The following is a 25112-nucleotide window of genomic DNA, read 5'->3' as shown; positions in this document are numbered from 1 at the left end:
GTGTGGGAAGAAGAGAAAGACGTCTTGTGTTTTGTTTATGACAGAGTGGCAAAAGCTGCCACGGGGAATCTCTGGGCTTGCCGTCAGGCTTTCTCAGGCTGTTCTGCAGCCAGCCAGCCTTTGAGATCCTCTCTGTTACGGAGCATAACACACACCGCAGCCGAAGCAGAGCAAACCACGCTGCCGCTATGCACAACCTCCCCGTTTGTCAGGCACCTCATATAAAGAGCAACAAAGCAGACGGGGCAATGTATCTTTGAACCTTGTAACTGAAATACAGGCAAATAATAGAGGAGAGAGGGACGAGCGCTTGTACAACACGTAGTGCTTTTTTTTTTAGTGTTTTATTAAGATCGAATGACTGGTATTATATTGGAGATAGTGATCTCTTGGCCCTGAAGTGCCAAAGGTCTGCCAAGGAACCACAAGCTGGCAAAGTGCCTTTGCTAACCGATGAATGGAGTGTGTTGGACAGGCTTAATTCACCGCGCGAGTTTAGATATAGTTCTCACTTCTGTTAGTCTGACTACTGCTTATGTGGGTCCACATGTCCACCATCTGAGCAGAAATCATTTCACTGCTTCTCAGAGTGTTCAGTGGTGGACTATTTGATTTATAATCTTGGGCTTAAACTCATCAGATTTCTGATTTATTCAAGGTTGGAAAAAATAGAAGATTAAAAAAGCACATTTGTCAGGTCCAAAGTTAGCTCAGTGCACTTAGTCATACTTTGGACCTCATTCTTACTGCTTTTTTCCCTCTCTTTTCTCTCTTTTGTACGCCGTAAGTGCGATCATAAAAAGATGTTTCAAATGTGTTTCCAATCAAAAGTGCAGTACAGGAAATTTGCAGTCACTCCGAGGGAGGTGTGAAATGTGCTCGCCGTGCCATTTCTGCCATGACCGCTCCACACTCCACGCTCTCCGGTGCCAGATCCCGCCTCCCTCTCGCTGTAGCAGTAGTCATGCCTTGGACGATGCTGTGAGAAAGCCCAGAGAAACCCTAGTGCCCCCCCCCCCCCCCCCCCCCCCAGCCAACTCGGTGACCACAGGAAGGATTCACAAATAAAAACCCCACTTGTGTTCATCGCTGAGGAAAACTCTGAGTGTCCTGGATTTATGGGAGAGAAAGAGAAGGGGAAAGCAGGAATAAAAGAGAGAGAGAGCAACAGAGAAAAAGAGAAGCATCCTGACAGTCATAGCTGACATGATGAATGCCATGCAATATATTAAAAGTTGAAGGGGTACTCTGATAGATTCCCATTGCTCTGCAGCTCAGTTTTTACTTTTAGCCTGTGAAAATAATCTGTTGTTAATCACTTCCTGGATCTCTTCTCCGACTCGCATGACATCACAAGTGCTGAGTGGACTGTCCTTGTGAGGAAGTGTTTTTGTTTGCGTCTCGTGTGCGCGCACAGCTTAGGATGACCCTCAGCAGTGAAGTGAGCATTGAGTTTTGATTAAATGAAATCTCGACACCGAGGGGGGAGTCGGTAAGGTCTGAGGGTTTTGTTATTGTGTGCGGTGGGAACGGGGCCCGGCTGAGAAAAGCTCTCGACATGCAGAGCGGCTTTGGCATCGGTAAATGTTCGCTGAAGGCTCTCGTTTAGCAGCGTCCGCGTCGTCCTTACGCGTGTCTCCGTCTTTCTCTCTGGTGTCAGGGGCACGGCAAGGTGGCTACATATCAAATCTGAAGGGTTAAGATAAAGGGAGAGCCCCGTCACATTAGAGAGCCAGAGCGAGCGGGAGTCTTCTCACACTATTCTTGGCTTTGGAAAAAAGTCTGTGTATTTGGATTGCTAATGGTATTGCGCTAGCCAAAGCCCTGTTGTGTGCTCATTCGCTCCAACACACACACACACACACACAAACACACATACACACACACACACACACACACACACACACACACACACACACACACACACACACACACACACACACACACACAAAACATGAGGCAGACATTGGGGTGTCACAGACGTAGATTGATCCATAACCGCAGTGTCTGCATTTATGTCAGGAGACCCTGATGACACAAGCGGATAAAAAAAGAAAAGGAGTGAGGCGAGTCAAAGACAAAGTTGTAGGTTGGTCTTCCATTTAATTGACGAGTGAAAAACCGGCCTGCTTCGTGATACAGTGCCTTTGTCCTGTTCTGGTTCCTACAAAGCGATCATAAGCCTCCGTTTTTTTGTCTGTGACTGACTCGAGAAAGTAAAAACCCCTGAACATTTCTTGTCGTTCTGATCAGTGTTGTGTTTCAGTGTTGGGAGATATGTGGTGAAAAAATAATTCCAGTGAAATTGGGAGACTGTCATGGTGGTAGAACGGACAAATGAGGCCATTTGTGCTGTGTGGCTCTTTTATCAGTATTTCTCTGAATCCCGTCATCTTTTTCAGCGAACTCAGCTGTCAGTTTTTTTTTTCTGTCTCCCCTTAAGTAAGAACTCTGTTGTAAAGACACTACAGCTAGAAAAGGCGAATAATTGATATAGATATATTTTTGAGGTTTGTATTCTGCCTGAAATCAGGAACCTCAGAGTCAAATAAAGAACATGCTTCATAAATAATGGTGCATACCTTTTTTTTCCTTTTGGTAATTGAATTTGCAGAATTTGTCTATCCTGTTTGTGTGGAAAATTTATATTTCTACAAAAGGATGGTTTTATTAATCACTTTCATATTTAAAGATCCAAGATTTAAAGATTTTTTCCATCAAAATGTATGCCCAGATATAATGTGTTGAAATGAATTTGTGAAATATATTAGCTAGCAATCAAAATCTATAAAAAAATATATTATTTATGAAATGTAATAAATGATCATTTATTTATATACTTTTTGTGTTATAATAATGAGCTCTACAGAAAGGTATTTATATAAATGCTAAGTTTTTCTTAAATTTAGTCTGAAGGAAAAGGGGGCGTTTTAACACACTGCTGAACTCAGTATAATGCCTACTGTTGAGATTTAATTACACATTAAAACGCACTAACGATTGTCAAATAAAAATGGGTGTAGGCTAAGCTAAGCACGCAGTGATAAAAACTTTATTCTTTACTTGAGCCGAGTCTGCTTTTTTTTACATTTTTTATTTGGAAAAAAAAAACCCTGGAGAGAACAAGAAAAGGGGGAGAAAAAGAAGAAGAAGAAGAAAATAAAAGAAAGGTTACTGAGAAAAGAGAGAGTCAGAAGCAGCGAGGGGGTGGTATTGTCTGTATTAATACTGTGTCTTCCCAGTGCCGGGTCTCTTTTCAGGCTTTTGTAGCGGCGCCAACCATGAAATGTGTCTGTCCCCAAAAACCATATACCCACTCAGGAGGGTTTCCCGACCTCAGAGAGACAGAGAGGAGGAGGAGGAGGAGGAAGAGAAGGAGCAAGAAAAAGAGTGCAGCAGTGGCCAATGCTCACTATCAGGCACGGCAGCCAGAAAGGAGGGAGAGCCAAGGAACATGGCTTATTCACCGGGCTGCTCTCACAGCGAGGCTCTGGCATTAGCTGCTTACTCTGGCGAAAAAGCGCTATTCAGCGCCACACAGCCATAGTCATGCTAGAAAGAGAGTCACAACGTCTTCAATCCAAAGCATCAGTGCTTTTCTTTTTGCCTGTTTTTTAATTTTGTTTTTCCCGAAGCGCTAGTTTTCCTGTAGGAAGTGGCTTTGCTGAGTTTTTGTAGCCGCCTATGAAGTGATTTCGAAATGAATAGGTAAAAATAACGTCCGTTCCGTTTTATTTTGCACATGCAGGTGGAATAATCTAGAAATCTAAGTGGGCGAATTCTAACTCGGCAAAGGAGTCTGATGTTCAGAAAGTGAGGGGAGTTGCGAGAGGAGTTGTGTTGGTGGCCGTTTTTGGCACGATGCTATCTCTCTGTATGGGAGACGCCAAATTTTCATACACAGCTCCTGCCAACCTCCTCCCTCTGATCCTCGCTTTCTTCTCTTTCCTTTTCTTCCTTTCACTTGTTCCCCTTTACTTTTATTCCTCTTTAGGGTTCAAATGAATGCCCTCCCCTAGCCTCATTAGCACCCTGGACTCCTGTTTGCAGCGACAGAAAAATGTATAATAACTTGTAAGCACAAACATTTTAGCGTTCAATAGGACCATTATCCTTGTTTTTCATGAAAGCAGGCCATCATGTGCTGTGAGCCTTGACTAGGAGATTTTTTTTTTTTTTAGTTCTCCGATGTTTATTTCTTTTAGTATGCAGAGACGCTTCGCCACCAACCATTCCGTTGATACATCTTTACAAAGACGGGCACTCTGTCTTTTTAACGGTATATTTACATTAATTTAATTCATCACATTTTATATTTTGAGATAAATTGATACATTTTTATATATTTTAGTCGAAACATTTTATATTGATTAGTGTCTCTTATTTTCCAATTTTTTTTTAAACTTTCATTTCGCGATTTTCAGAACATTTGATCACTGATCAAGTTCGGTCACTTATGTTTTTCTCTTTAAAATATTTCACATCAGACGTGGCGTTTTAGTTTTTTCTTGTGCATATCCAAGTTGCAGTTAAAATGTCTTCTTGGTTTAGCAGCAGGTCGGTTGTCTTCCTTGAGAGACAACCTTCATGAGGTGCATCATTTGGTGTTTGTTACACCATGAGAAGAAGAGCCGTTTAGAGAATACAGAAAGTGGGGTGGGGGGTGAATGAGGGAGCTAGCTGAGAAGCACAACAGAATGCAGAGAATCAAATTTGGCATGCGTCTGTGTAAGCGAGTAAGCTTCAAATCAGTTTGGACACAGATCTAGGACACTAGACGGAGAGAAGAAAGCAGGATGAAACGGGATAAGGAACGACATGGGATTGAGGGGTGGGGGGGTAGTGTGTGTATATGTATATGTGTTTAGCGGATGGGGGGTATACTTAAGTAGAGGATGAGATGGAGGGGGTAGGTGGGTGAGTTTGAGGGGTGAGGAGGATGGGGGGGGGGGGGGGTTTGGTAGAGTGTCCCTCAATGACGACTTGAAAAACAGGCCGGTAAATAAATGGAGTGGCAGTAAACAAGGCTCGGCGCTTCATCAAAAGACTCTATTCATCTGTGAACAGGAGAGTCTCTCTTTTCTCTGAGGAGACAGTGAAAGGAACCCACTGACGCTGACGAGAGGACGGCGCTTGTTTAGATAACAGGATGAGTTTAGAGTGGAATGGTTTCGGAGGGGGGTGCAGAGCAGGTGGGAGGTGGACACACAGTCTTAACGAGTGGGGTAAGGTGGGGGTAGAGATAGTGTGTTTTTGTTTGTTCTTTATCGCCAGCGTGGATTCAGGGAAAGGATTGTGTTTTCGGGGTTAGAATTTCGGGATAGGCCGATGACGGTATGTGGTTTTGTGTCTAGCACAAAGCGGAGTAGGGGGTAGTCGGCTTTTGGCAAGGCTTCATGTGCCTGTATGCACAGGCGTGCATGTGTGTGAGAGTGCATGTTTGCATATGTCTCAGTTTGCTCATTATACATGGTTATTTTTTTCCAGACAGTGGTGTGCTCTATTTTGCATGATTTACAGCCGTATGAGCCAAGCAGCAGGTTTTTTTTTTATGCAACCAATAGTTGGGAAAGCGCAGAGTCTTGGGGTCCCAGGGACTCTGCGGTGAACTGGTCACAGTAAAGTGGTGTGCACTGCTTCAGCTGTTCGTAATTCAGCCTGTCAGGCGAGGGAGCCAAGTGTAAACTAAGTGCGAAAAAGTCCTTTCTGCGCATTTCCAACATTAAAAACTTTTTCATTACGGGGAGAGGATTTTATGAATGTAGAGATCAGGGTGAAGTCACCTCCAACCACTTAGTGAATTATGATTGACAGAGAAGCCAAGTGCCACCTTTCAAATGCTTTAATTTAGCTTGGATAATATAACTGTGAATGTTAACAATTCTCATTCCATTTTAACTCGCCTCTAATTGTTTGAGAGCACATGGCGTTAATAGACGCGTCTCGTATCTTGCGCTGCAAGGACACGAGATGCACATCTGTCACTTTAACTCTAATCTGACAGAAAAACTTTATACTTTACCGTTTCAACTTCAGAGTAGGTGAAGACATATAATACTTTGATCTGTTCTTCCATATTGCCAAGAATCTCTTTGAAAAAACCCTTTGTCTAGATTATCAGCAGCATTCAGCACATACACTCTTAATGCCTTTTTTTTTTAGAGCTCAACAACCATTTTATTTTAATGTCCTGCCATTTATTTGACTCCCTTAGATCCACATGATTGATTTTAAGATTACCATAGCACTCAGGAACCCCCTTGTCCTTCTCGCAATCCTCTGTCTTGCCACCCCAAAGTCCCCCTCCCCAGCCCACCGCCTGTTCGCCTCACGTTTATTGGACCCACATTTGGCTGGCACCATGGCAACCAAGGCTCCCAGGGAACCTTGCCTGGGTAGAATCCAAGGTGGCTCCAGGGTGGCACTGGCTGGCGTTGTCAGCCTCAACGGTCTGCCGCCACTGCAGGCTGCCACGACGAGGCCAGCCTGGCTCTGGCGTGCCACTGCAGGGATGGGAGCACTAGCTCACTAACCTCCGTTAACTAACTACCAGCTCACATCATCCGCCATATCCAGTGACATTAGCCACCACTTCCACTGCTGCAGGCCTCTGCGACTGCAGCACGGGGGAAGCGTTTCACCAGTACGCATATTGATGTGGCATGGCTTGGTGCCCAGTGCTGCCTCCTACATGAGAGAGAGACGGGAGAATGAGACGGAGAAAGACAGCATAGAGATGCATTTTCAGTGTATAATGTATGAGCATATAGGTTTTTTTTAACAATGCCTTTCTGCTCTAGTGTGTGAATATTCAGCTGCACATATTTGGCTCTGTATGCCATGCCGCAACGTGTATGATATTTAAATGCGTGATTATGATGTGCACAGCACTGTGCATCTGTTGAGGCAATATGTTTTTTTGACTGATACTGAACGCCATCAGTGAGCCAACACTGAACGAGAGGTGGCATTCACTTACGATGCTTTATTTTTTAACTGCATTTTCTTACAGATTCCTTTTTGTTCCTCCGCATGGTGTATTTGTGAGTGCACGACTAACTGTATGATAGTGAATGTATGGTCGTAAACCCCCCCCCCCACACACACACACAAAGCTGCGCCAGCTTGTACAGTAGGTAACCATGAAGCAGTCGTCCTTGTCTCGGCTGTCTCCAGTCGTGACTTTAGGAGAGTGGAGCTGCAGGGTTCTGCTGACTTAGAGCATCTTCATACTATGATTCCTCACTTTACCCTGCCCTGCCCTGGAAATTGACAATTTGCCAACAAAAATATCAACACTAAAGAGAAAGCTGTACCTCGTGTCTTTCGGCAGAGTGGAGTTCTTTTTATATTCTTTAGCACACACAGCCTAAGGTTCCAGCTCTTTTGCTGAATGTTGGGGTTGTGGTCATAGTTAAAGAACAGGCTGCCATGGTTGAGCAAGTGAAAACTAAATAGAGCAAGTTATCTATCAGATGCTAAAAGTGGTGCTTGACATCGTGAATTGAAATTCTAAAAATGCAGTTTTTCCATATTATCAGCACCAAAATTCAGTTTTGGCAGCACTCCGTCTCCATTCGACAGAGACCGACTTTGTAGTGTAGCCTGACTGAAAGTCTGCTGCTCCCTGTTCAGTGCATTCCAGATCGTAACTGCACAGTGGGTGGGTAGGGCAGCACATTTACTCTGCAGGGAAGGAATGGATATCTCATCACCCTGCTTTCTTAAACTATGAGTCAGTGTCTGTAATTGGTCACGGGCCAATCACTGCTACAGTAGGTTTCCACTTGATTAAAGTAGCCGTACGCAATATGCCTGAGCTTGGCTTTAGATTAATGAGGAAGTGTGCAAAAGGGATTTATGGACAGTTTAATCAGAACTTGGTGTTCTGAATGTCTCCCTGATTGTTCAGTCCCATTTTTAACCACTCCTTTACCTCTCTCTCCCCCCCCCCCCCCCCCGTGAGGACAAAGTCAGTGTTTCTTCCTCACTCCTGTAAGTGAGTTCAGCCTGTGGCAGGGAAACGGTGGATTCGTCATGCGAGGTGTGTAAGGAGATATGGTGTATGATCCTTGACGGTGCTGGCGGCAGTGTGCAAGATCAGCGCTGCCAGCTAGTGTAAAGAGGCCAGAGGTAGAAAGTTGAACAGATGGAGAAAAGTTTCAAACTACATTGTTTGAGACTCTGTGAGAAAGAGATGGAGTTTTTTTAAGCTGCTCCTTCCTTGTTTGTTTCTCTTTTTTTTTTTCTCCAGCCCCTCTCACTGTTCCTCCTGACCTGAAATTAGGGGTTAGTTTGAGGATAGTGACGGACTAATGAGCCCCCTTTCCTGCAATTACCCTCCTCTCCTATTCTCTCTGTCTCTCTGTTTCCATCTGCCTCTCAAATTCTGTTGTCTGTTCATCTTATTCATTTTTCTCTTTCAGCCTAAACAATCTGTTTCTCTCTCTCCTTCTGTCTTTTGTTTTCTTCCCCCCTTGCTGTCACCTTCTCAGAGAGTAGAGGTAAATCAAGGTGGCACTTATATCTTTAAAAGCAACGTGATGGTCAATTAAAGGAATCTGGTCCTGATTTCTGGTAGATTGCTATCGGAGATTTTGGATGGAAGCAGCTTTTTACTAAAGAAAACATGTGGGGTTGTGCTCCTTTTCTCTTTGTTCCCTCCTTTGTTTTCATTTGATTGCTGCATTTATTTTGTCTTTCTCTTTATTCTTGAGTTTAAAGTGTACACGAAAAGTGTATTTTACTTCATAATGTACATGTCTGAGTCTTGGTTATCGGCTTATTGGCCGTGGCTCCTGGTGTACAGGCTTATTATTTCTTTCCACTCACTCACTCTGTGGTCTAAACTTGTTCTTGAACACAGGAGGACTTTTGTGTATGTGTATTGGTGTATTTGACTGGAGGTGTGCATGAGAAAGAACATAATTTCTTTTCCTTTCATGGTGTCTGGCTGCTGTTTGAGTTTAGTTTGGTTGGTAGCCGGCTGTGTCTTCCTCCCCACTGTGTGCTGGACATGGAATGGTGCAGAATTGTCAAAGGTTTGGTTGCCCCTGCTGCATTTTATGTCTTTGGCATGACGCATCCGTATGAACCGAACACCCTCACCCCTCCACCCCTCACTGAGGATATACAGTAGATCTCCTCCAAGTTCAATGCTTGTAAGGCGTCCTGCACACTATTTTAACAAAGTGAGATTATGACATTTAAACTTGTTTTCAGCTGTATCTGTTGTGTCAGGTTGAAGCTCTTGCATTTCCCGGTCTGTTTAAGTTGCCTTGAACAAGACACTGAATCCCCACCAACTCCAGAGGTGCAACTCGGCCATCCGTGACCTCTGACCCCCCTGAGCATGTTAACTACAGTAAGGAATTTTTATTGGGCATCAATGAGGTATCACATTATTAGTAACTCCTATGGTAAATGCCTTGCAAAGGTGCTAATGGGATGCTACCTCCTAGTCTAGCGCCAACTGCTTCACATCCTTTCTCCTTGTCTTGTGCCAAGTAAAAGTCACTCTGGATGCTAAATCCCCGCCTATTGCACAGTGCTAACAAATCCCAATCTAGGCTGATCCTTATTAATACAGTGGGTCATGATCAGCCTAAAACTAAACTAGCATACAGCTGCCCTCCACGTGGCCTGGTGTTACCGCAGGGTCAGTCCAGTGACAGCCTGGGAGAGAGGAAGATGAGGAAGAAGATGAATGAGTTCTGACTGTATGTGAAGCATGTGTGGCTGTTGTTGATTAAAAGTTGTTGTTGTAATTGCGGGGCTTAAAATGCCAGGTGGCGGATGTGTCCTGCTAATCCCCTATCTAATTTCGAGGTCCAGGGGTGAAGCTCTTAATCCGAAACGCGGTACACGCACACGCACGCACGCACGCACTCTCGCTCGCTCGTAGTCTTGCAAACACACACACACACACGCTCGCTCGTAGTCTTGCAAACACACATACACATATGCACTTACACAGATCCTCCCACTAACAGACATATGTCCATACACATCTTCTCAGTCCTATCTGTTAATCGTATGCTCACAAAGTTTTCAAACTTTATATTTTATCTTTATTCAAACATATTGCTGATATATGATACAGTAATGAACATGCATACAAAGTATGGCAACACAAAAGCTCCCAAGTTTTACCTTAACCCCGTACGCGTTTGTTTTTCCTGATGGACTAAGCATGTGTGCAACCTTATGGCTGGGTTCATGTAGGAATATATTTAATTGATGATGCACACTGTCCTCATGACAACTGTACACACTTGTGCACACACACACACACACACACACACACACACACACACACACACACACACACACACACACACACACAAACAAACACACTAACATGTCCCACATCTTTTTACTCAGGTAAATGTCATTATTTCTCTCCTTTGTCTTTGTCTTTCTCTCTCCTGTTTGTGTGTGTATTTTTATGACTACAGGAGTTGCTGCCACACACTTAGGCCATGTACAGGTTGAGATAGACGAAAGTGTCACAGTGACTGGGAGATAAGAAGTTTGACTGGCTGCTCCACCCTTTACCTCAGTTCCCCCCTGCTCGCTCAGCTCTACTGTATGTGGGTCAAGCACACAGTGCGCACACACTGCACACAGTAGATAGCTACAGTATAATATGGGGAGGCCTCATTTAGGAGGGGGACATTTTTCTTTTGACTTCACATTAGCTTTAATTTTTGACTCAGGCTATTGTCAGGCCGTCTTTTAGTCCTTTATTGGCTGAGGTTAAGTAAATTCACAGCTTTAAAAATTATTTGATCATTCTTTTCACTGTGCTGTGACAGGTTTGTTTGGCCTGAAACCTGTTGATAGCTTTCTTGTTCTTACTTAATCAGCACAATTTAATTCAAACTCCACCAGCTCCTCTCCACTGGTTTCTCGCTTCTCTGTTTACTTAATTTTTCTCTCAGCCTTCTGCTTCTTAGTGGCAGGTGTGGCGGCCATGTGCTTCAAGTATGTGTTGGAGTTTACGGCCTAAGCTGAGAGGGGTAGGAAAGAGGGAGGCAAGCGGGGAGGGAGGAAGGGAGGAGGAACCGCCCTGCCCTGGGCGTAGGGTCATCTCAGGTGAAATGTCTCTCAGGGCATGTGGGGTAGGCCTCTAAGGGGAGGGGGGAGGAGTCAGAGGAGGAGTCTGCTGACTTATAACAAAATATAGAAAGTTTGTTGTCGGAGGAGAAATCAGGAAACAACCAATATTCTCAGAACAAAGTCTCATGAAATGCACAGATTAAATACTTGGAAAGTGGGAGACCTGCTCCGTCTGGCCTCTGGCTGTACTGTGTGCGGGAGGAACTCCTAATAAAGGAAAAATATGCATCTGAGTGATACATTGAGTGACCGGGACAGCGTGAAATGTTGTGAATTCTCAGTCACAGCAGCGAGTTGTGTGTCCAAACTCGAAGAACTGAGAAAGGTGCCTCATCAGGGGACTTCTGTCAGAAAAAAGGGGGGAACATTGTTGAGGAGAAACTTTCAGAGAGAAGGAAGGAGAGAAAATAAACTCTGAGAGGAGGAGGGGGGAGGGGGGTGACAGATGACTTCCCAAGTTCAGATATGAAAAGAGGGCGGAGTAAAAACTAGAGATGAAGGGAGGGGAAGAGAGAAACAGAGAGGAGTGGGGAGGTGGCAAGAGACAAAGAAACAGTCTGCAGAGAAAGAGAGGGAGAGAGAGAGGATAGAGAGAGAGAGAGAGAGAGAGAGAGAGAGAGAGAGAGAGAGAGAGAGCTTCTCTGCAGGGCGGGTTTCCTGAGGTCACAGTACTGAATATCACAGAGGAATGTGGAATGCTGAATTGCTGCCAAGGCAAACACACCGGCCCCACTGCCGCCGCCCCCAATGGCTGTCAAGGGCTGCTTTATATACACATACACACAGACACACAAGCATGCAGTCATATATGTGCTTGAGCATATACTGTACACAGTGCAGTCACACAGAATGCCCAGCGCACACCGAGATGACATACACTGCACAGCCCACTGATACAGCCACTTGTGGAAACATCCACGCTGTCAGCACCTGCAGAAGATGTTATTTTCTGTAACTGCAGCTGACGGCGCAGACCTACAGTGATCAGAGGCCGAGTGTAGGTACAGTTCTCTGATTACTCGACTGGGATACACTCCTTCTCAAATGAGTGTTATTCAGAAATGTTTTCATTAATTGTGTGTGTGTGTGTGTGTGTGTGTGTGTGTGTGTGTGTGTGTGTGTGTGTGTGTGTGTGTGTGTGTGTGTGTGTGTGTGTGTGTGTGTGTGTGTGTGTGTGTGTGTGTGTGTGTGTGTGTGTGTGTGTGTGTGTGTGTGTGTGTGTGTGTGTGTGTAAGGAATATTATAATTGACTGTGACAGCATAGCTGAAATGCAGGGAGCTGTACGTTTTTACAGCTGTGACACACACACACAGAGTTGAATGACTCATTTACTGCAGGTTGGACAAACATGTTAAAACATACTCACACAAACTGATCCTGTGACTCATACGCCATGCAAACACATGCTTATCCAGCATTTGATGTTTTGTCAAGGACTTAGGTTATATCCGCCGTCGGCTAAAAATAAATGCAGCAAAGATGTAGAGATCACCTTTGAAGAATTCAAATGATGAAAAGGGAGACAGATAAAGTGCTCATCCGAGGGCCAAGAAACTCTTCCATTCGTCCTTGATTTTCATGCCAAAGTCAAATGAGAATCATTCCAAACATATGCAATCGATTGAGTCGTGGAGACGCTGCCGTACAGACGTTCACACTCAGACAGGTTCAACAGGAGGGAGAATGAAGACACGGAGAGAGGAGATGGGGATATCCGTCTTCATATACGTGTCCTCATGATTTACTCGCATGTTCCTGCTCGCAGGTCCCTATAAAAGTTAACGAGACAAATTGCAGCGACTCACATCCATGTTTGTTTTTCTAGCGGTTGTAAATTTAGAGGCTGTAGTGTGTAATCCACCGTTTTCCCTACATGTGCTTGTGTGGATATTTTTCACTGTCTTTTTCTCCTCCTCCTCCTCCGCCTCCCTCCCTCCGTCTCGGAGCATGCCAGGGTGAGAGGTCAGAACAACCGAGTCTCTTCGTCATCCTTTGATGTGGTTCACCACACGTGTGCGCGCGCACACACACACACACACACACACACACACACACACACACACACACACACACACACACACACTCACATGGGCCCACGTGCTGACGCAGGGACCAAGGTCAAGTCAAGACAAACAGCGCTCACACTTTGGGCCTTGTGCCTCCGTTTGCTCTCTCTCTCAAGGCGCTGACAGCCCAGGAGAAAAAACAAGGCTCAGGTTCTGCGGTGCTGTTCTCTGTTCTTTGATGTGCTCTCATGTCTGCCACATGCACATGAGCAGGTTTTGCTCCTAAGGCACAGGAAGAGGTACATGCGTCCTACATGGAGACACACTGTGTGTTCATGAATAACTGATAGACCAGTTATTCATGAACACACAGTGTGTCTTTTTGCATGTAAAGAAATAAGACATGATATATTCAGATGAGAAATCAACCCCCTTCATAGGTACTCGACCAGTAAGATCAGATCATGTTCCTGAAGTTTTCAGTTGATTATCTGGAGCGGTTGGAAGCGAAGGTAACAAGCTTCAATGTATGAACATTCATTTTCTAACTTTATTACATAAACTAAAACACTTGTGATTGTGAAACAGAAATTTGATCAGTGCCACAAAACTGTCCCTTTTCTCTTCATGTTGTACAGGTGCATTTAAAACTGGGCAGAATATTGCAGCAAAAAGGGGAACCTCTCACCAGAGGTCTGCAGCCAGACTACTGTAAAAATGGTATCACACGTTCCTCATTAAAAAACGGAAAAGTGGTGAAGATCTAATTTTGAACTTGGCAATATTTCTTTTCCTTCGGGGACTCTTCCCAACCTGAATTTATCTTTTGCGTCATGTTCTAAAAGTAGGCAGGTTCTGTGTGCTGTTGTTCGCACCACAGGAGTTAAAATGAGCTCATTTAATTTGCACAAGTGTTTGTATGCACACATGTATTTGTTTATGTGGTTGCTCGCACATGTACAGCCAGCGGGCATGTGTGTGTTTTTCATTCTGTCCACACCCTGTCATCTCCCTCCTTCTCTCCCTCTATCCCTCTGTTCTTCTCTTCCCTCGTTCGGAGCCGTGCAGTTGGGAGAGGCAGGCCCGGAGTCAAAAGTGCAAGTGTGCCGCTTGGCTGATGAATCACAGAGAGGCAGCTTTCCCCCCACTGTTTGTAAATATGTGGTTACCCTAATTGAACACAGCTCCAGTTCCCAACAACTTTCATTTGTCCTTTTTTTTGTGTTTGTGTGCGTGTGTATGTATATGTGTGTATGAGCATGGCCACAGCTGGAGCAGCAGGAGACGCACTGATATACACTGATGCAACAAAAATCACACATTACAAAGGTGCAGAGGTACACACACACACACACACACACACACACACACACACACACACACACACACACACACACACACACACACACACACACACACACACACACACACACACTGAGCGACTTTTACTTCTCTCCATAATTACAGGCTGAGATCCCAGTCTAGAGGCTGTGGTTTGGCTGGCCCTCCTCTCCCTCCATTAAGACACTAAGCAGCGTGTGTCACTCAGCACTTGGACGGCTCCTCCCCAGAGGTGGCAGCAGGGGGCCAATAAATGTGCACTCTCTCTCTCTTACATACACATAGACACGCTCTCTCTCACACACACACGTGGAGGTGTTAGTAAGGGGCCAGTAAATGTTTTCCCTCAGGGCCGTGTCTGGGTGGCACTGGCATCGCTGCTGCCAACAACCACAACTCATCTATGTCCATTTCATCTGAGCTCTGATGCATTTTAAACATTTTAACTTGAATTCAGAAAGCGCCAACTTCGTTAAATTAATGCGATGTAGATTTCACTATGCAAACTCCAGTTTAACCAAAATTATCCCCCATCCACCCCAAGACATTGATCCTATATCATGCCAGTTCAATCAAAAATAGAAATGAATGTTGTTTCTTCTTATATCTTCTGGCTCAAAACTTAAAACAAACTTATAAAAGGTCTGAAGCCTCGTAAATGCTGAATTAATGGTACCAAGTGCAGTCATGTCTGTTATCACTGCAGACCCAGAAGTCCCCTTTGCTAATTTCATCTCAGATTTTTCTTTCCTTAACAACTTGGCACTACTAATTTACACATTTAGATCCTTAAATAGTTGTAATATAACTAATTGGATTATGTCCGCTTTAACAAGCCCAGAAGCACTTGCAGAATTATTTTTATTTTTTATTTTCGCCCAGTTCCCCCCCCCTCGTATTCCTGTCTTGACTTTAGTTAATGATCCTTGAGCCTTCTGGTAAACAAGCATGACACATTTCTTCCACCCAGATTTAACAAACACATATCTAGATAGTGGTCTGTGCCTGCAAATCCTAAATATTTTCTCTTACATTACCTTGATCTTTGCAGCTTGGCCTTTGAGGAGGCTGAGTGCTTATGGAAATCTAGTATTCGTTCCTTTCCTTACTGTTACCCACAGATACGTATTTATGAATCTAAATTCGATACTTTGACATTTTCCCATCTCAACTCAGTTGAATAGGCTGAAAATATTAGCCCCAATCTTTAACAACTAAAGCAGCACCTTAATGGTATATACCAATCAATACTGTACATCCGTGAAGATAAAAAACAACATTATAAAAAGCTCTCCGAACAGCAGTTTTCAGAACAAGTGCTTTAATCAGGTTACAAGGGATAATATGAAGGAAAGTTATTCTCACAAACATTACAAAGACTAACATTTATGGATGTAACTGTATGACGTTTTTCACCCGTCATGACTTCAGTACATTAACTTCACTTGGACTGTCACCTTCTCCTCCCTCTGTACACATCATTCAACTCATTTAGTTCCTAATGTGAATTGGATTTCATTTACCTATAAGTTGACTCCTGCCCCAGCCAAACATTTAGGTTCAAGGCACATTAAGCTCCAGCATTGGTCTGATCTCCCTTTGACCCTGCATGCTCCGACTTACCAGTGTGTTTGTGGCAGAGCCACATTAGCATTAAACTCTCTGGCCTGGCCTGGTAATGGCCGATTAATCGACTGGTGACAGTATCAGAGCTCTGCGCTGTCCATAAGCTGCTTAGCCTCTTGGGGCACAGCCACAACACCCTGTTTTGCACATGTGTGGATGTGTTTTTTGCAGATTCCCCCATCACAAAGTCCAAGAGAGAAATATTTTTAACTAGTACACATCACTCATTATGTTCCTAACATGAGCATATGTGCTTCAGTCTGCAATATGTTCAGCATAAAATTGGAAAAAAAGAATTGGACAGAAGTGTTAGAAACTGAGGGAATCCTATGCAGCTGTTCAGAGACACACATAGAAGCATGCATGCACATACACACATGGCACAGTGACAGTAAACACAGTTTAAATCCACTCAGGGATTACAAATCCATTTATAGTGGGTCAACTTGACTGTGTCCGCTGTAGATTCCACACTGATCCTGCTGCCCCGCCACACCACTGCATGTTACTGAAAAAAACTTTTTTAATTTGATGAATTCCCAACTGGTTTCCTGCAATGCATGAGGTGTATGCAAGTAAGACAAACACATAATGACCATTATGCATTATGACATCCTGCCGTCCGTTGAGTCCCAGAATTGTTTAAAATGTTTCTATTTAATATCCTGAGGGACTGGACAGACGTGGCAGTAAAAGACAGGGAGTCGAGAGCAGCAAGGAGCAGAGCTTTTGTGTCTGCCGGCTTTTGTTCAAGTGTGGAAGGGAAGGATTGCAACGTTTGAATGAGTAATGACACATATGATATTCACTTTAATCACATCTGTTTATGTGATTTCATCTCCCTTCATTCCCATTGGACCTCCCCAGGTTCTTGGAATTGGCCGCTGCCTGGTCTGCCAAAAATAATCGCTTGTTTGCTGCTATTTACTTAAATCTGTCAAAGGCACTGTTGGAGCCCATGCTGTTATGGTTTTCTCTCTCTCTCTCTCTCTCTCTCTCTCTCTCTCTCTCTCTCTCTCTCTCTCTTTATTTCTCTCTCCCTCTGTGTGTGTGTGTGTTACACAAGGACATACCAATGTGTGTAATGTTCTATACTGTTCTGGTGTGTGTGAGAGTCAGATGTATCCAGGCATCGGTGGCCAGTGGACACACACACCCTCTACAGTATCTCTCTCACGTCAACACACACACACACACACACAGAGAACCAAAGTCAGCCAGCTAGAGAGTATGAGACGCCTCAATATCTGTGTGTGTGTGTGTAGAAACCTGGCAAAGGCACTGAGTTCATCTCAACGTCTCTCTGTGTGAGACCTACACTCCCTGAATATAACACACATGCATACACACACATGCATAAACACAGTGCCTAGCAGAAGTGAATAACTGTGTCTGTCGGGGGGAGGTGTATGGTTTGGATGTTTGCCTTCGTCAGATGAGCGATGTCATTTTTCATCCTCCTTTATAAAATGCCAGGGAGGGGGAAAGTGATTGGTCAAAGGGCATGCAAGGTGAAAGGATGCCAGGCAGATGTCAGCTCACACCGTCCCTCCCTTTTTCTTCATCTTAGGTGCTTTCTTCTGTCTTTGTCTCTGTCCCTCTTCATCATCTCTCCGAACCTCTCTCTCCCCATCTATTCTCTTTCACATTGGGGTCTGGAGGCACCACAGACTGCTCCCAGCTGGAACGGGGTCTGAAAGCATCCAGGGATATATCAGTTATTATTAAACCTGCTCTCCGATTGCCAAATACCTCATCACTCATGTGTACACACACAGACATATGCACACGTACACACACCACCTGGCAGAGTGAAGCTCTTCTCAGAGAAGATAGACATTAAAAACGAAGAAGAACAAAATATACCCTCCTGATTAGAAGTCAAGGAGATTGTCATAAATTTTCCCCCGTGTGATGGCAAAATGGTAAACACATGTCGAAGCTGTCTTGCCAGAGTGCATAAGCTTGCAGAGCGTCTTTTTGGAAGTCTTACAATAATGATTCCACCACACCCAGCGGCCCGCGATCCTTATCCTTATCCAAACTAGACATTTACAATCACTCACAAACTGATATATTGCCAATACCGACTACTTTGATGAAGAAATTACAAGATCGAATGTGACATGGACTTTATATTCTAGTTTAGTAAAAAAAATTGTATCTAAATTCACAAAGGTGCATAATGAGCTCTTGATATATAATAATCTATCAATCCACTTTTCATTCTGTTTTTATAACGCTGGGGTAACTGACACGAATAATAAAACACAACAGATGTTCATATATGAAACGATAACTCAAATGCGTAATTCTGAAATATTTTAATTCGTTCCAGATCTGTCCGTCATAACCCTTTTGGTTATAGATGGCGTTGCTTCTACCATCCGTGGTCATGTCTGAACACACGGTGACGTTGGAGAGTGAAGCCTGTTTTTCTCCCCTTCACAAGAAGCCATTTGTGACCATCCTTTCTTTAACAGGATGAAAAACCACTTCCACAGAACAAGATAATACATCTATCATTGCGGACATGAATCCAAACTGTCTGTTGTATTTTGTCAAGCATGATCAGTCCACCACTATGTTGTGGCGTTCGCCGCCCTTGACACCCACAGGAAGCACATGAGCAGGGTTTTTGTGCGTTTTCTCAATTAATTAGACAACCATTGTTGTACAGTAAACCGTTCATTTTAAGGCTGGTTCTATGCCGTTAAAATTTAAACCAAATTGAAACGACAAATAAAAGCTCAAATCTAATTTTGTCGCCCCAAAGCTTGCATGACATATGGGGCAATCCAAACTGTACACTATAAAAAGTAAACTGGTCTAAATCCTTGACGCCAAGATGAGATTAAATCAAGTTGTAACACACAAGAACAAAGCTTTACATCTCTTAAATGAACGTAGCCCAATCCTAAAACTGTAGACTTTACCTTTTTCAATTGATTGTTTGTGCTGGCCTACTTTCATTTTAGATAAAGATCACAATTTTTAAACAGCGCTCACATTAATAAAGACTCTGTTAATGGTCACTTGATTTGAAAATGCTGCATTCCCCAGGTTAATGGCTTCAGCATAAAACTTCTAAGATTGAATTTGGATCTAAACCCGAATCTGAACTTGAACTTGAACTGGAACCTGAACACAGACTTGTACCTGAACTTGAGCCTGAGCTTTGCCCCATCCCCCATTATTTGGAGCTTTATCTCTCTCTCTCTGCCCCCCTCTTCCCTGCCCTCTTCCCTCAGTGCTGAGATTAAGGTGCGGTGGCGGCATCAAAGGCCTGTCAGCACTAAAGTTAATGGAGCATCACACGTGTGCATACACACACAGACATGGGAGACAGGCCGTGCAACTGGAGATAGGGGTATTTGTAGATTTGGAATGGGGTATTAACAGCAAAGAAAGGCAAGAAGGAATGTTACAGTGGCGGGGGGGGGGAAGCATGTGCGAAAATGAAATGTGGTTTTGAATGTGTGCGAGTGAAAGATCTGGAGCAAGCAGGGGTCATGTTTAGAGGTTAAATCCTTTAAGAGGACACGGTGGTAGTTTGTAGTCATAAGGAGAAATGAAGAGAGGCACTTGTTCAACTTAAAGCTTAATATCATGCTTGCTTAAACTTCAAACACAAAGCCCACATGCTCCCTGGAGAGAAATATATACTGTTATCAGACACGCACACGCTACAGGCAGCCATACATTAAATACATAACCACACACAATGATACGCAACTTCCTGAAATATGAAGTTTCACACACAAACACACACATACCGACAGAGCTGGTTTAGCCGGGTACGGATCCTGTTGCTGCCCCGATCAAACAATGGCAGCTCTATTACAGGCCTAACAAGCCACGCTGTGCCAAGGGAGAGAAAGAGGGATGACGAAAAGAGAGGGGGAGAAGGAAAGGGAGCAGACGGTGAGATGGAAGGGGCAGCAGACTGAAGAAAAGCAGTCTACAAAACAGGCTTGGCAGAAGAAAAGGGGTCTCAGAAGGAGAAAGGGTGATCCTCTTACATTCAGTCCTCCAGGGTTTTGTCTCCGTATAAGTTGCAACACAGAAACTGGATTTCATTACCTGAATCCAAACTGCCACCTGCAAGGAAAACTGAAGATGTGCGTGTAATTGCATGTCTGCATTTGCATGTTTTGTGCACAAACATGAGTAAATGTGGGTATTTGTGCTTGTCTATGCGTTAGTCCTTCTGTGTGTGTGCAATGTTTGGTGCTCCATAATGTGTGTGTGTGTGTGTGTGTGTGTGTTCCTCTCCAGTGTGTTGTACATCAGGAAGTGTCCAGCCAGTGTTTTGTCCCCCTCTGTTTGACACTAGCGTGTACAGAGCCCCTGTAAGGACACAACCTCTGCTTGGAACAAGCCACCCCTGTGTTTCCCCTCCTCCTTCTCCTCCTCCTTCTCCTTCTGCATATCCTGCTTGCCCCGTCTCTCCAGGAAACGTTCCTCCTCCCTCCCTTCCTTCCTCCCTCCCTACTAACCCCCCTCCAGTGCTGTCTGGGCCTTTATCACTCCTTTGCCTCCTTCCTCTTTCTATCTATCTGCTAGGATGAAAGAGTCAGTGAGGGAGTACTTGTGAGGGAGCATTCCCTAAGTGTATAATTTTCTGTGTGCGCGCGTATGTGTGTGTGTGTGCACCTATCTGGCTTTGTGTGTACATGTCTTTGTCTGTGGAAGTGTGTCTTTGTATAAGTGATTAAAATTCTGTTGACTCTAGCGAGCTAGCTGTGTGAGGGCTTCCATTGAGTCAGAGCAGGTGGGCTCCTGCTACTACAGTCCTGCTAATAGCTCCTTCCTCTGGGTGACAGACTGGGTCAGGCAAAGGGCAGCGGACACACAGATACCCCACTGTTGATGCCAGATAAAGTGAAGAGATGTCAATGGTCGATGATGGGACACCTTGTATGCTTGTTAGACTGCATTGAAAGGTTCCAGTTTGTGAATTTGTTCAGTTCTGCTGTTTTTGCTTCTGTTTCTGATTAACTAGCTATTTAACCCTAAAGCTATATCCTGTACACACTCACACTTCGTACAATATTGACAATATAAAGTCACACTCACCCACGCACACACATATTGACAATATGAACAATGGCAACATAGCTGCCAAGGAAAAGTTAGGCATAGTTTTGCCAAGCATGGAGCCTGTTAAAAACAGAAGGATGCAGTTTGTATTTCTCACCACAACCAAGAGATTCCAAGAGTCTTATTCCCCCCAGCCTTGAATTTATCCTGAGTGACACTGAAGTATCAGGTGTTGCAGCTAAATTTAGTTTTACGTTTTTGAAATGCCCAGAGCAGCAATCAATAATGCATATAACATAAAGGAGAGTATGGACAACTTGCTAACTTTGATTTGCTGTGTTAAATCTGGGATTCAATTCATTTCAATTTTATTTGTAAGGTGCTAAATCAAATCTTAAATTATCTCAAGGCACTTTACATAAATGAAGTCAAGACCGTATAATATTAACCCAACAGTTCCCTCAGTGAGAAAGTACTTGGTGACAGTGGAGGAGGAAACCTCCAACAGAACCAGACTCGGGTTGGGCGGCCATCTGCTTCGAATGTTTGGGATGAGAGAGGTACGAAATAGGGGAGAGAAAAGAGAGATGTTGAACAGTTGTGTGTAGCTGTGTCACTTTTAATAATTCTGTGTTGAATTGAGGCCATGGGTAGCCGCGTCCCCTACGCCGTAGCCGGACGTCAAGTTCCTTGGAAACTACATGCCACAGTAACGCCAACTGTTGGCCCGCTTGGTAGCATGTCTCGTCCCTCCTCCTTTTGGCCAAAGGTCACATAAGCTTCTGTCATGTAGTGACAGCCAGACAGACAGTCAGACAGTCGGCTCATTATCCCTGTCAGAAGACTTGACTACATCAGATAGCTGGTCACTCGGTCAGGTGGTTCATTGGAATCTGTGGAATTCTCAGATAAGAGGACAGTCTTTTTTTCCTCTGTTTAAATTAGGTGCTCACATAGTCAAATAGTTTAATGTCATATTAGCTTCGCCCAAATAACCTAGATGTACTTGCAAGAAATTGCTGTTATTTATCATCTTGAAGAACAGCAAGATTTCTACTGGAAAGCCAAATTTATTGGCCCTCTTATGCCTTCTTACATGTGCATTGTTAGGACATTAGATTGGGACAGCTTCACTGTGAGAGGAGCGATAACTACTCCTAATGGTGGGTCCTTGTATCCAAATGAATTTTGGAAAGGCTACATAATTTATTTGCACAGTTAGCAAACTAAACCTGTTGTCTACTTGCGCGGTATGTCCTAATGCATGCAGGGGAAAAACTAAAGTTGGTAAAATGTGATTTGCATGTGGAAAGTGTGGAGCAGCCAAGTTAAATCAGTGGAGGATAACTTGTTTTTGTGCCTTTGCCTGATTTTTTTTTTCTCAAGCAACCTTGCATATGTGTGAATGTGGTGAATGAGACGGATGCAGAGAGCAGCGAGGGATGAGTTCAGCAGACATGACATCAAGGGCTGTTCAACACAGCTGCAGAGAGACACTGAGACACTGGTTGCTTGCTATCCTCTTGACAGAGGAGGGAGCGAAAGAGTGAGAAAAGGAGATAAACTGCATTTACTTTTGTCCTTGATGAGTCAAAGGTCTTAACAAGTGTGTGGTAGCTCTGAACCGAGGCTGCTGAATAAAGCGTTTGGTTGTTTGGACGATGGGGAGCCGGGGAGCCGGGGCCCTAATGTGGTTTTCGGGGGCATGTTTGTCTTTCTTTCTGTCATCTCTCAACCTATCTTGCGTCTATGTTTTTCTGTGAAAGTATATAAACTACAGCATTAAAGCCTCCTCTCTTCTTCCCCCAAGACTTTTTCCTGTCCTCATGAGTGACGAGTCACACTACAAGGGAAAAAATGTATTTCTGGATTAACCTCGTGGAATGCAAATTGAATATTCAGAGGAATATAATAAAACGTTGTCTTGTGATATCTGCTTAATACTTGAATCTTTGCTTGAAAGTCTTATTGTATAGAAATTTAAAATCTATAAAAATGCGCAATTCTCTTGCTGCAGAGCTGTGTAAAACCAAAATAATCTCTTATGTGACTTAAAACGTATACTTGCATAATGGAATTTTAAGACATTGGTCAAGTGGAGGCTTAAGCCAGATGTGTATCTATGTCTGAAGTATCAAGCCATATATTTTCCACCTGGACTGCTGCCCAGTGCTGCCCTTGGTTCCTTTCCTGGCTTGCAGCCAGTCTAAACTACAGATACACCAATCAGACTGGTTGGAGCATTAACAGTGAAAGGAGATCACCTCTAATCTCTGATTTAAAAAAAAAAAGAAGAAAGTTACAAAAAGTATTGTGAGCTGTCGAGTAGTATTTCAGTTACCTTGGCTAGTAACCAAGACATTCTTAAATCTGGCAGGGATTGCAGTGGATTTCTTCTCTTTTTTTTGCGTGTCCCCCTGGTGAAGGAAGTACAGAGGATTCATTGTGTCTTTTTCTGTCTGGGTGATGGGGGGGGGGGGGGGGGGATTCGTGTGTGCACGAACCAGAGAGCGTGTACCTTCCCCAAAAATCCCTGCCTAAATATGTTGTAAAGCAAAGATGAAAGTCTGAGTGTTAAATAAAATCCACCTTCTTCCCTCCTCCCCCTCCCTCTCTCCCTACTTTTCTCCATCCATCTCCTCCTCCTTTTCTCCAGCTATGGTATTTTTTTTTTCTTTCCTGTTCCCTTTCTCCCCGTCAGGCTTAATGCCTGCTTACAGCTCCATTTAGGCTGCATGCGTGGAAATTGGGCAGGGGATCTTGTGGGTTTTGTGTCCTTGGAGATAACCAGTGTGTGGGAGGTGACAAAGGTAGTGTAAGCCGATTGACTGTGTGTGTATGTATGTGCACTTTTGTGTGTGTGCGTGTGCGCACGTGTGTGTTCATGAGTCTGCTTTAAGTGCAGGAATAGATCTCTGACAAGCGGGAGTGCAGAGGGGTATGCATCTGTCAGTGTTGTTTGAAAAGCCAGAGGAGCGTTAATCTGAGCGAGTCACTCCACCTTGTGTTTGATCAGCTCGACGTCTCAGCTCGGCGTCTCAGCTCGGCGTCCCAGCTCGGCGTCTCAGCTCGGCCTGTGGTACGATGGTGTGCTCTGCCTCGAGTAGTCAGTTGGTCCACTCTTCACTGAGCACATAAGAGCTTTGGCTTGTGTACACTCAAACAATATAATCAAACTTGAAGTTGAACGTAGTGGCGCAACATATAGACCATCTTACCATAAATTTCAATACAGTCGCACATGTTCTTCCTTTATTACATTCATTTAGCAGACGCTTTTGTCCATGAGGGTGTCATGAGGGCCCAACGTCCTCTCGAGGGGAGCTGCCCAGCACCGTGCAGTTCGATTGATATGCGTGAGAGAACACCAGGCGCCGATGGCGCCCCGTTCTCTTCACAGATGAGAGCAGGTTCTCACTGAGCACATGTGACAGGCGTGAAACAGTCTGGAGACGCCGTGGTGAACGTAATGCTGCCTGTAACCTCATTCAGCATGACCGCTTTGGCGGTGGGTCAGTGATATTCTATGGAGGCATATCCTTGGAGGGTCGAACAGTCCCTTAATTCTTTTTTGAGAGTTTCAATCTCTTGCCCCTCCTCTGTTTTCTATCCCAGTGATGATCAGCTTGGCTCCATCATCGTCCCTACATCCCCACTAGTTGAGACAGTAATCCTCTCTGAGCAAGCCATCATAGCTCATCAATAAGCCCAAATAATCACTATCAACTATTAAGGAGCCAAAACAGGGGGATCTGCTGCTGTTGTCAACTCCAGAGCTAATAATAATAAGGCCTGACTGGGCCTTATGCCCCAAGCTGAGCTGAGCACTGACCACCAGCCAGCCTGAGCTAAAACAGTCTGACACAGGCTTATTGATCACGCACATTGATTAGAACAAATATGGGACTGAGTGCTATCACTGTGACCCTGTCAGCCTGAACTCTTCACACGATATATCATAAACTTCTTCTCTC

General features: G+C 44.2%; 1 protein-coding gene and 1 long non-coding RNA gene across 15 annotated transcripts in view; both read left to right on the top strand.

Annotated features, from left to right (window-relative positions):
• Positions 1–25112, top strand: part of LOC118312495 (nuclear factor 1 X-type) — a 107861-nt gene that overhangs the window by 39578 nt on the left and 43171 nt on the right. The window lies entirely within an intron of this gene.
• LOC118312501 lies at positions 4964–23569 on the top strand. The gene is made up of 3 exons (XR_004794236.2): positions 4964–13427; positions 13569–13640; positions 13767–23569. It is a non-coding gene; the product is annotated as an uncharacterized LOC118312501 (long non-coding RNA).

Source organism: Scophthalmus maximus, chromosome 8, assembly GCF_022379125.1.
Source record: "Scophthalmus maximus strain ysfricsl-2021 chromosome 8, ASM2237912v1, whole genome shotgun sequence".
In the NCBI taxonomy this organism is placed as follows: domain Eukaryota; kingdom Metazoa; phylum Chordata; class Actinopteri; order Pleuronectiformes; family Scophthalmidae; genus Scophthalmus; species Scophthalmus maximus.
Note: the sequence above shows the minus strand (reverse complement) of the source record. Positions and strands in the feature narration are given on the sequence as shown.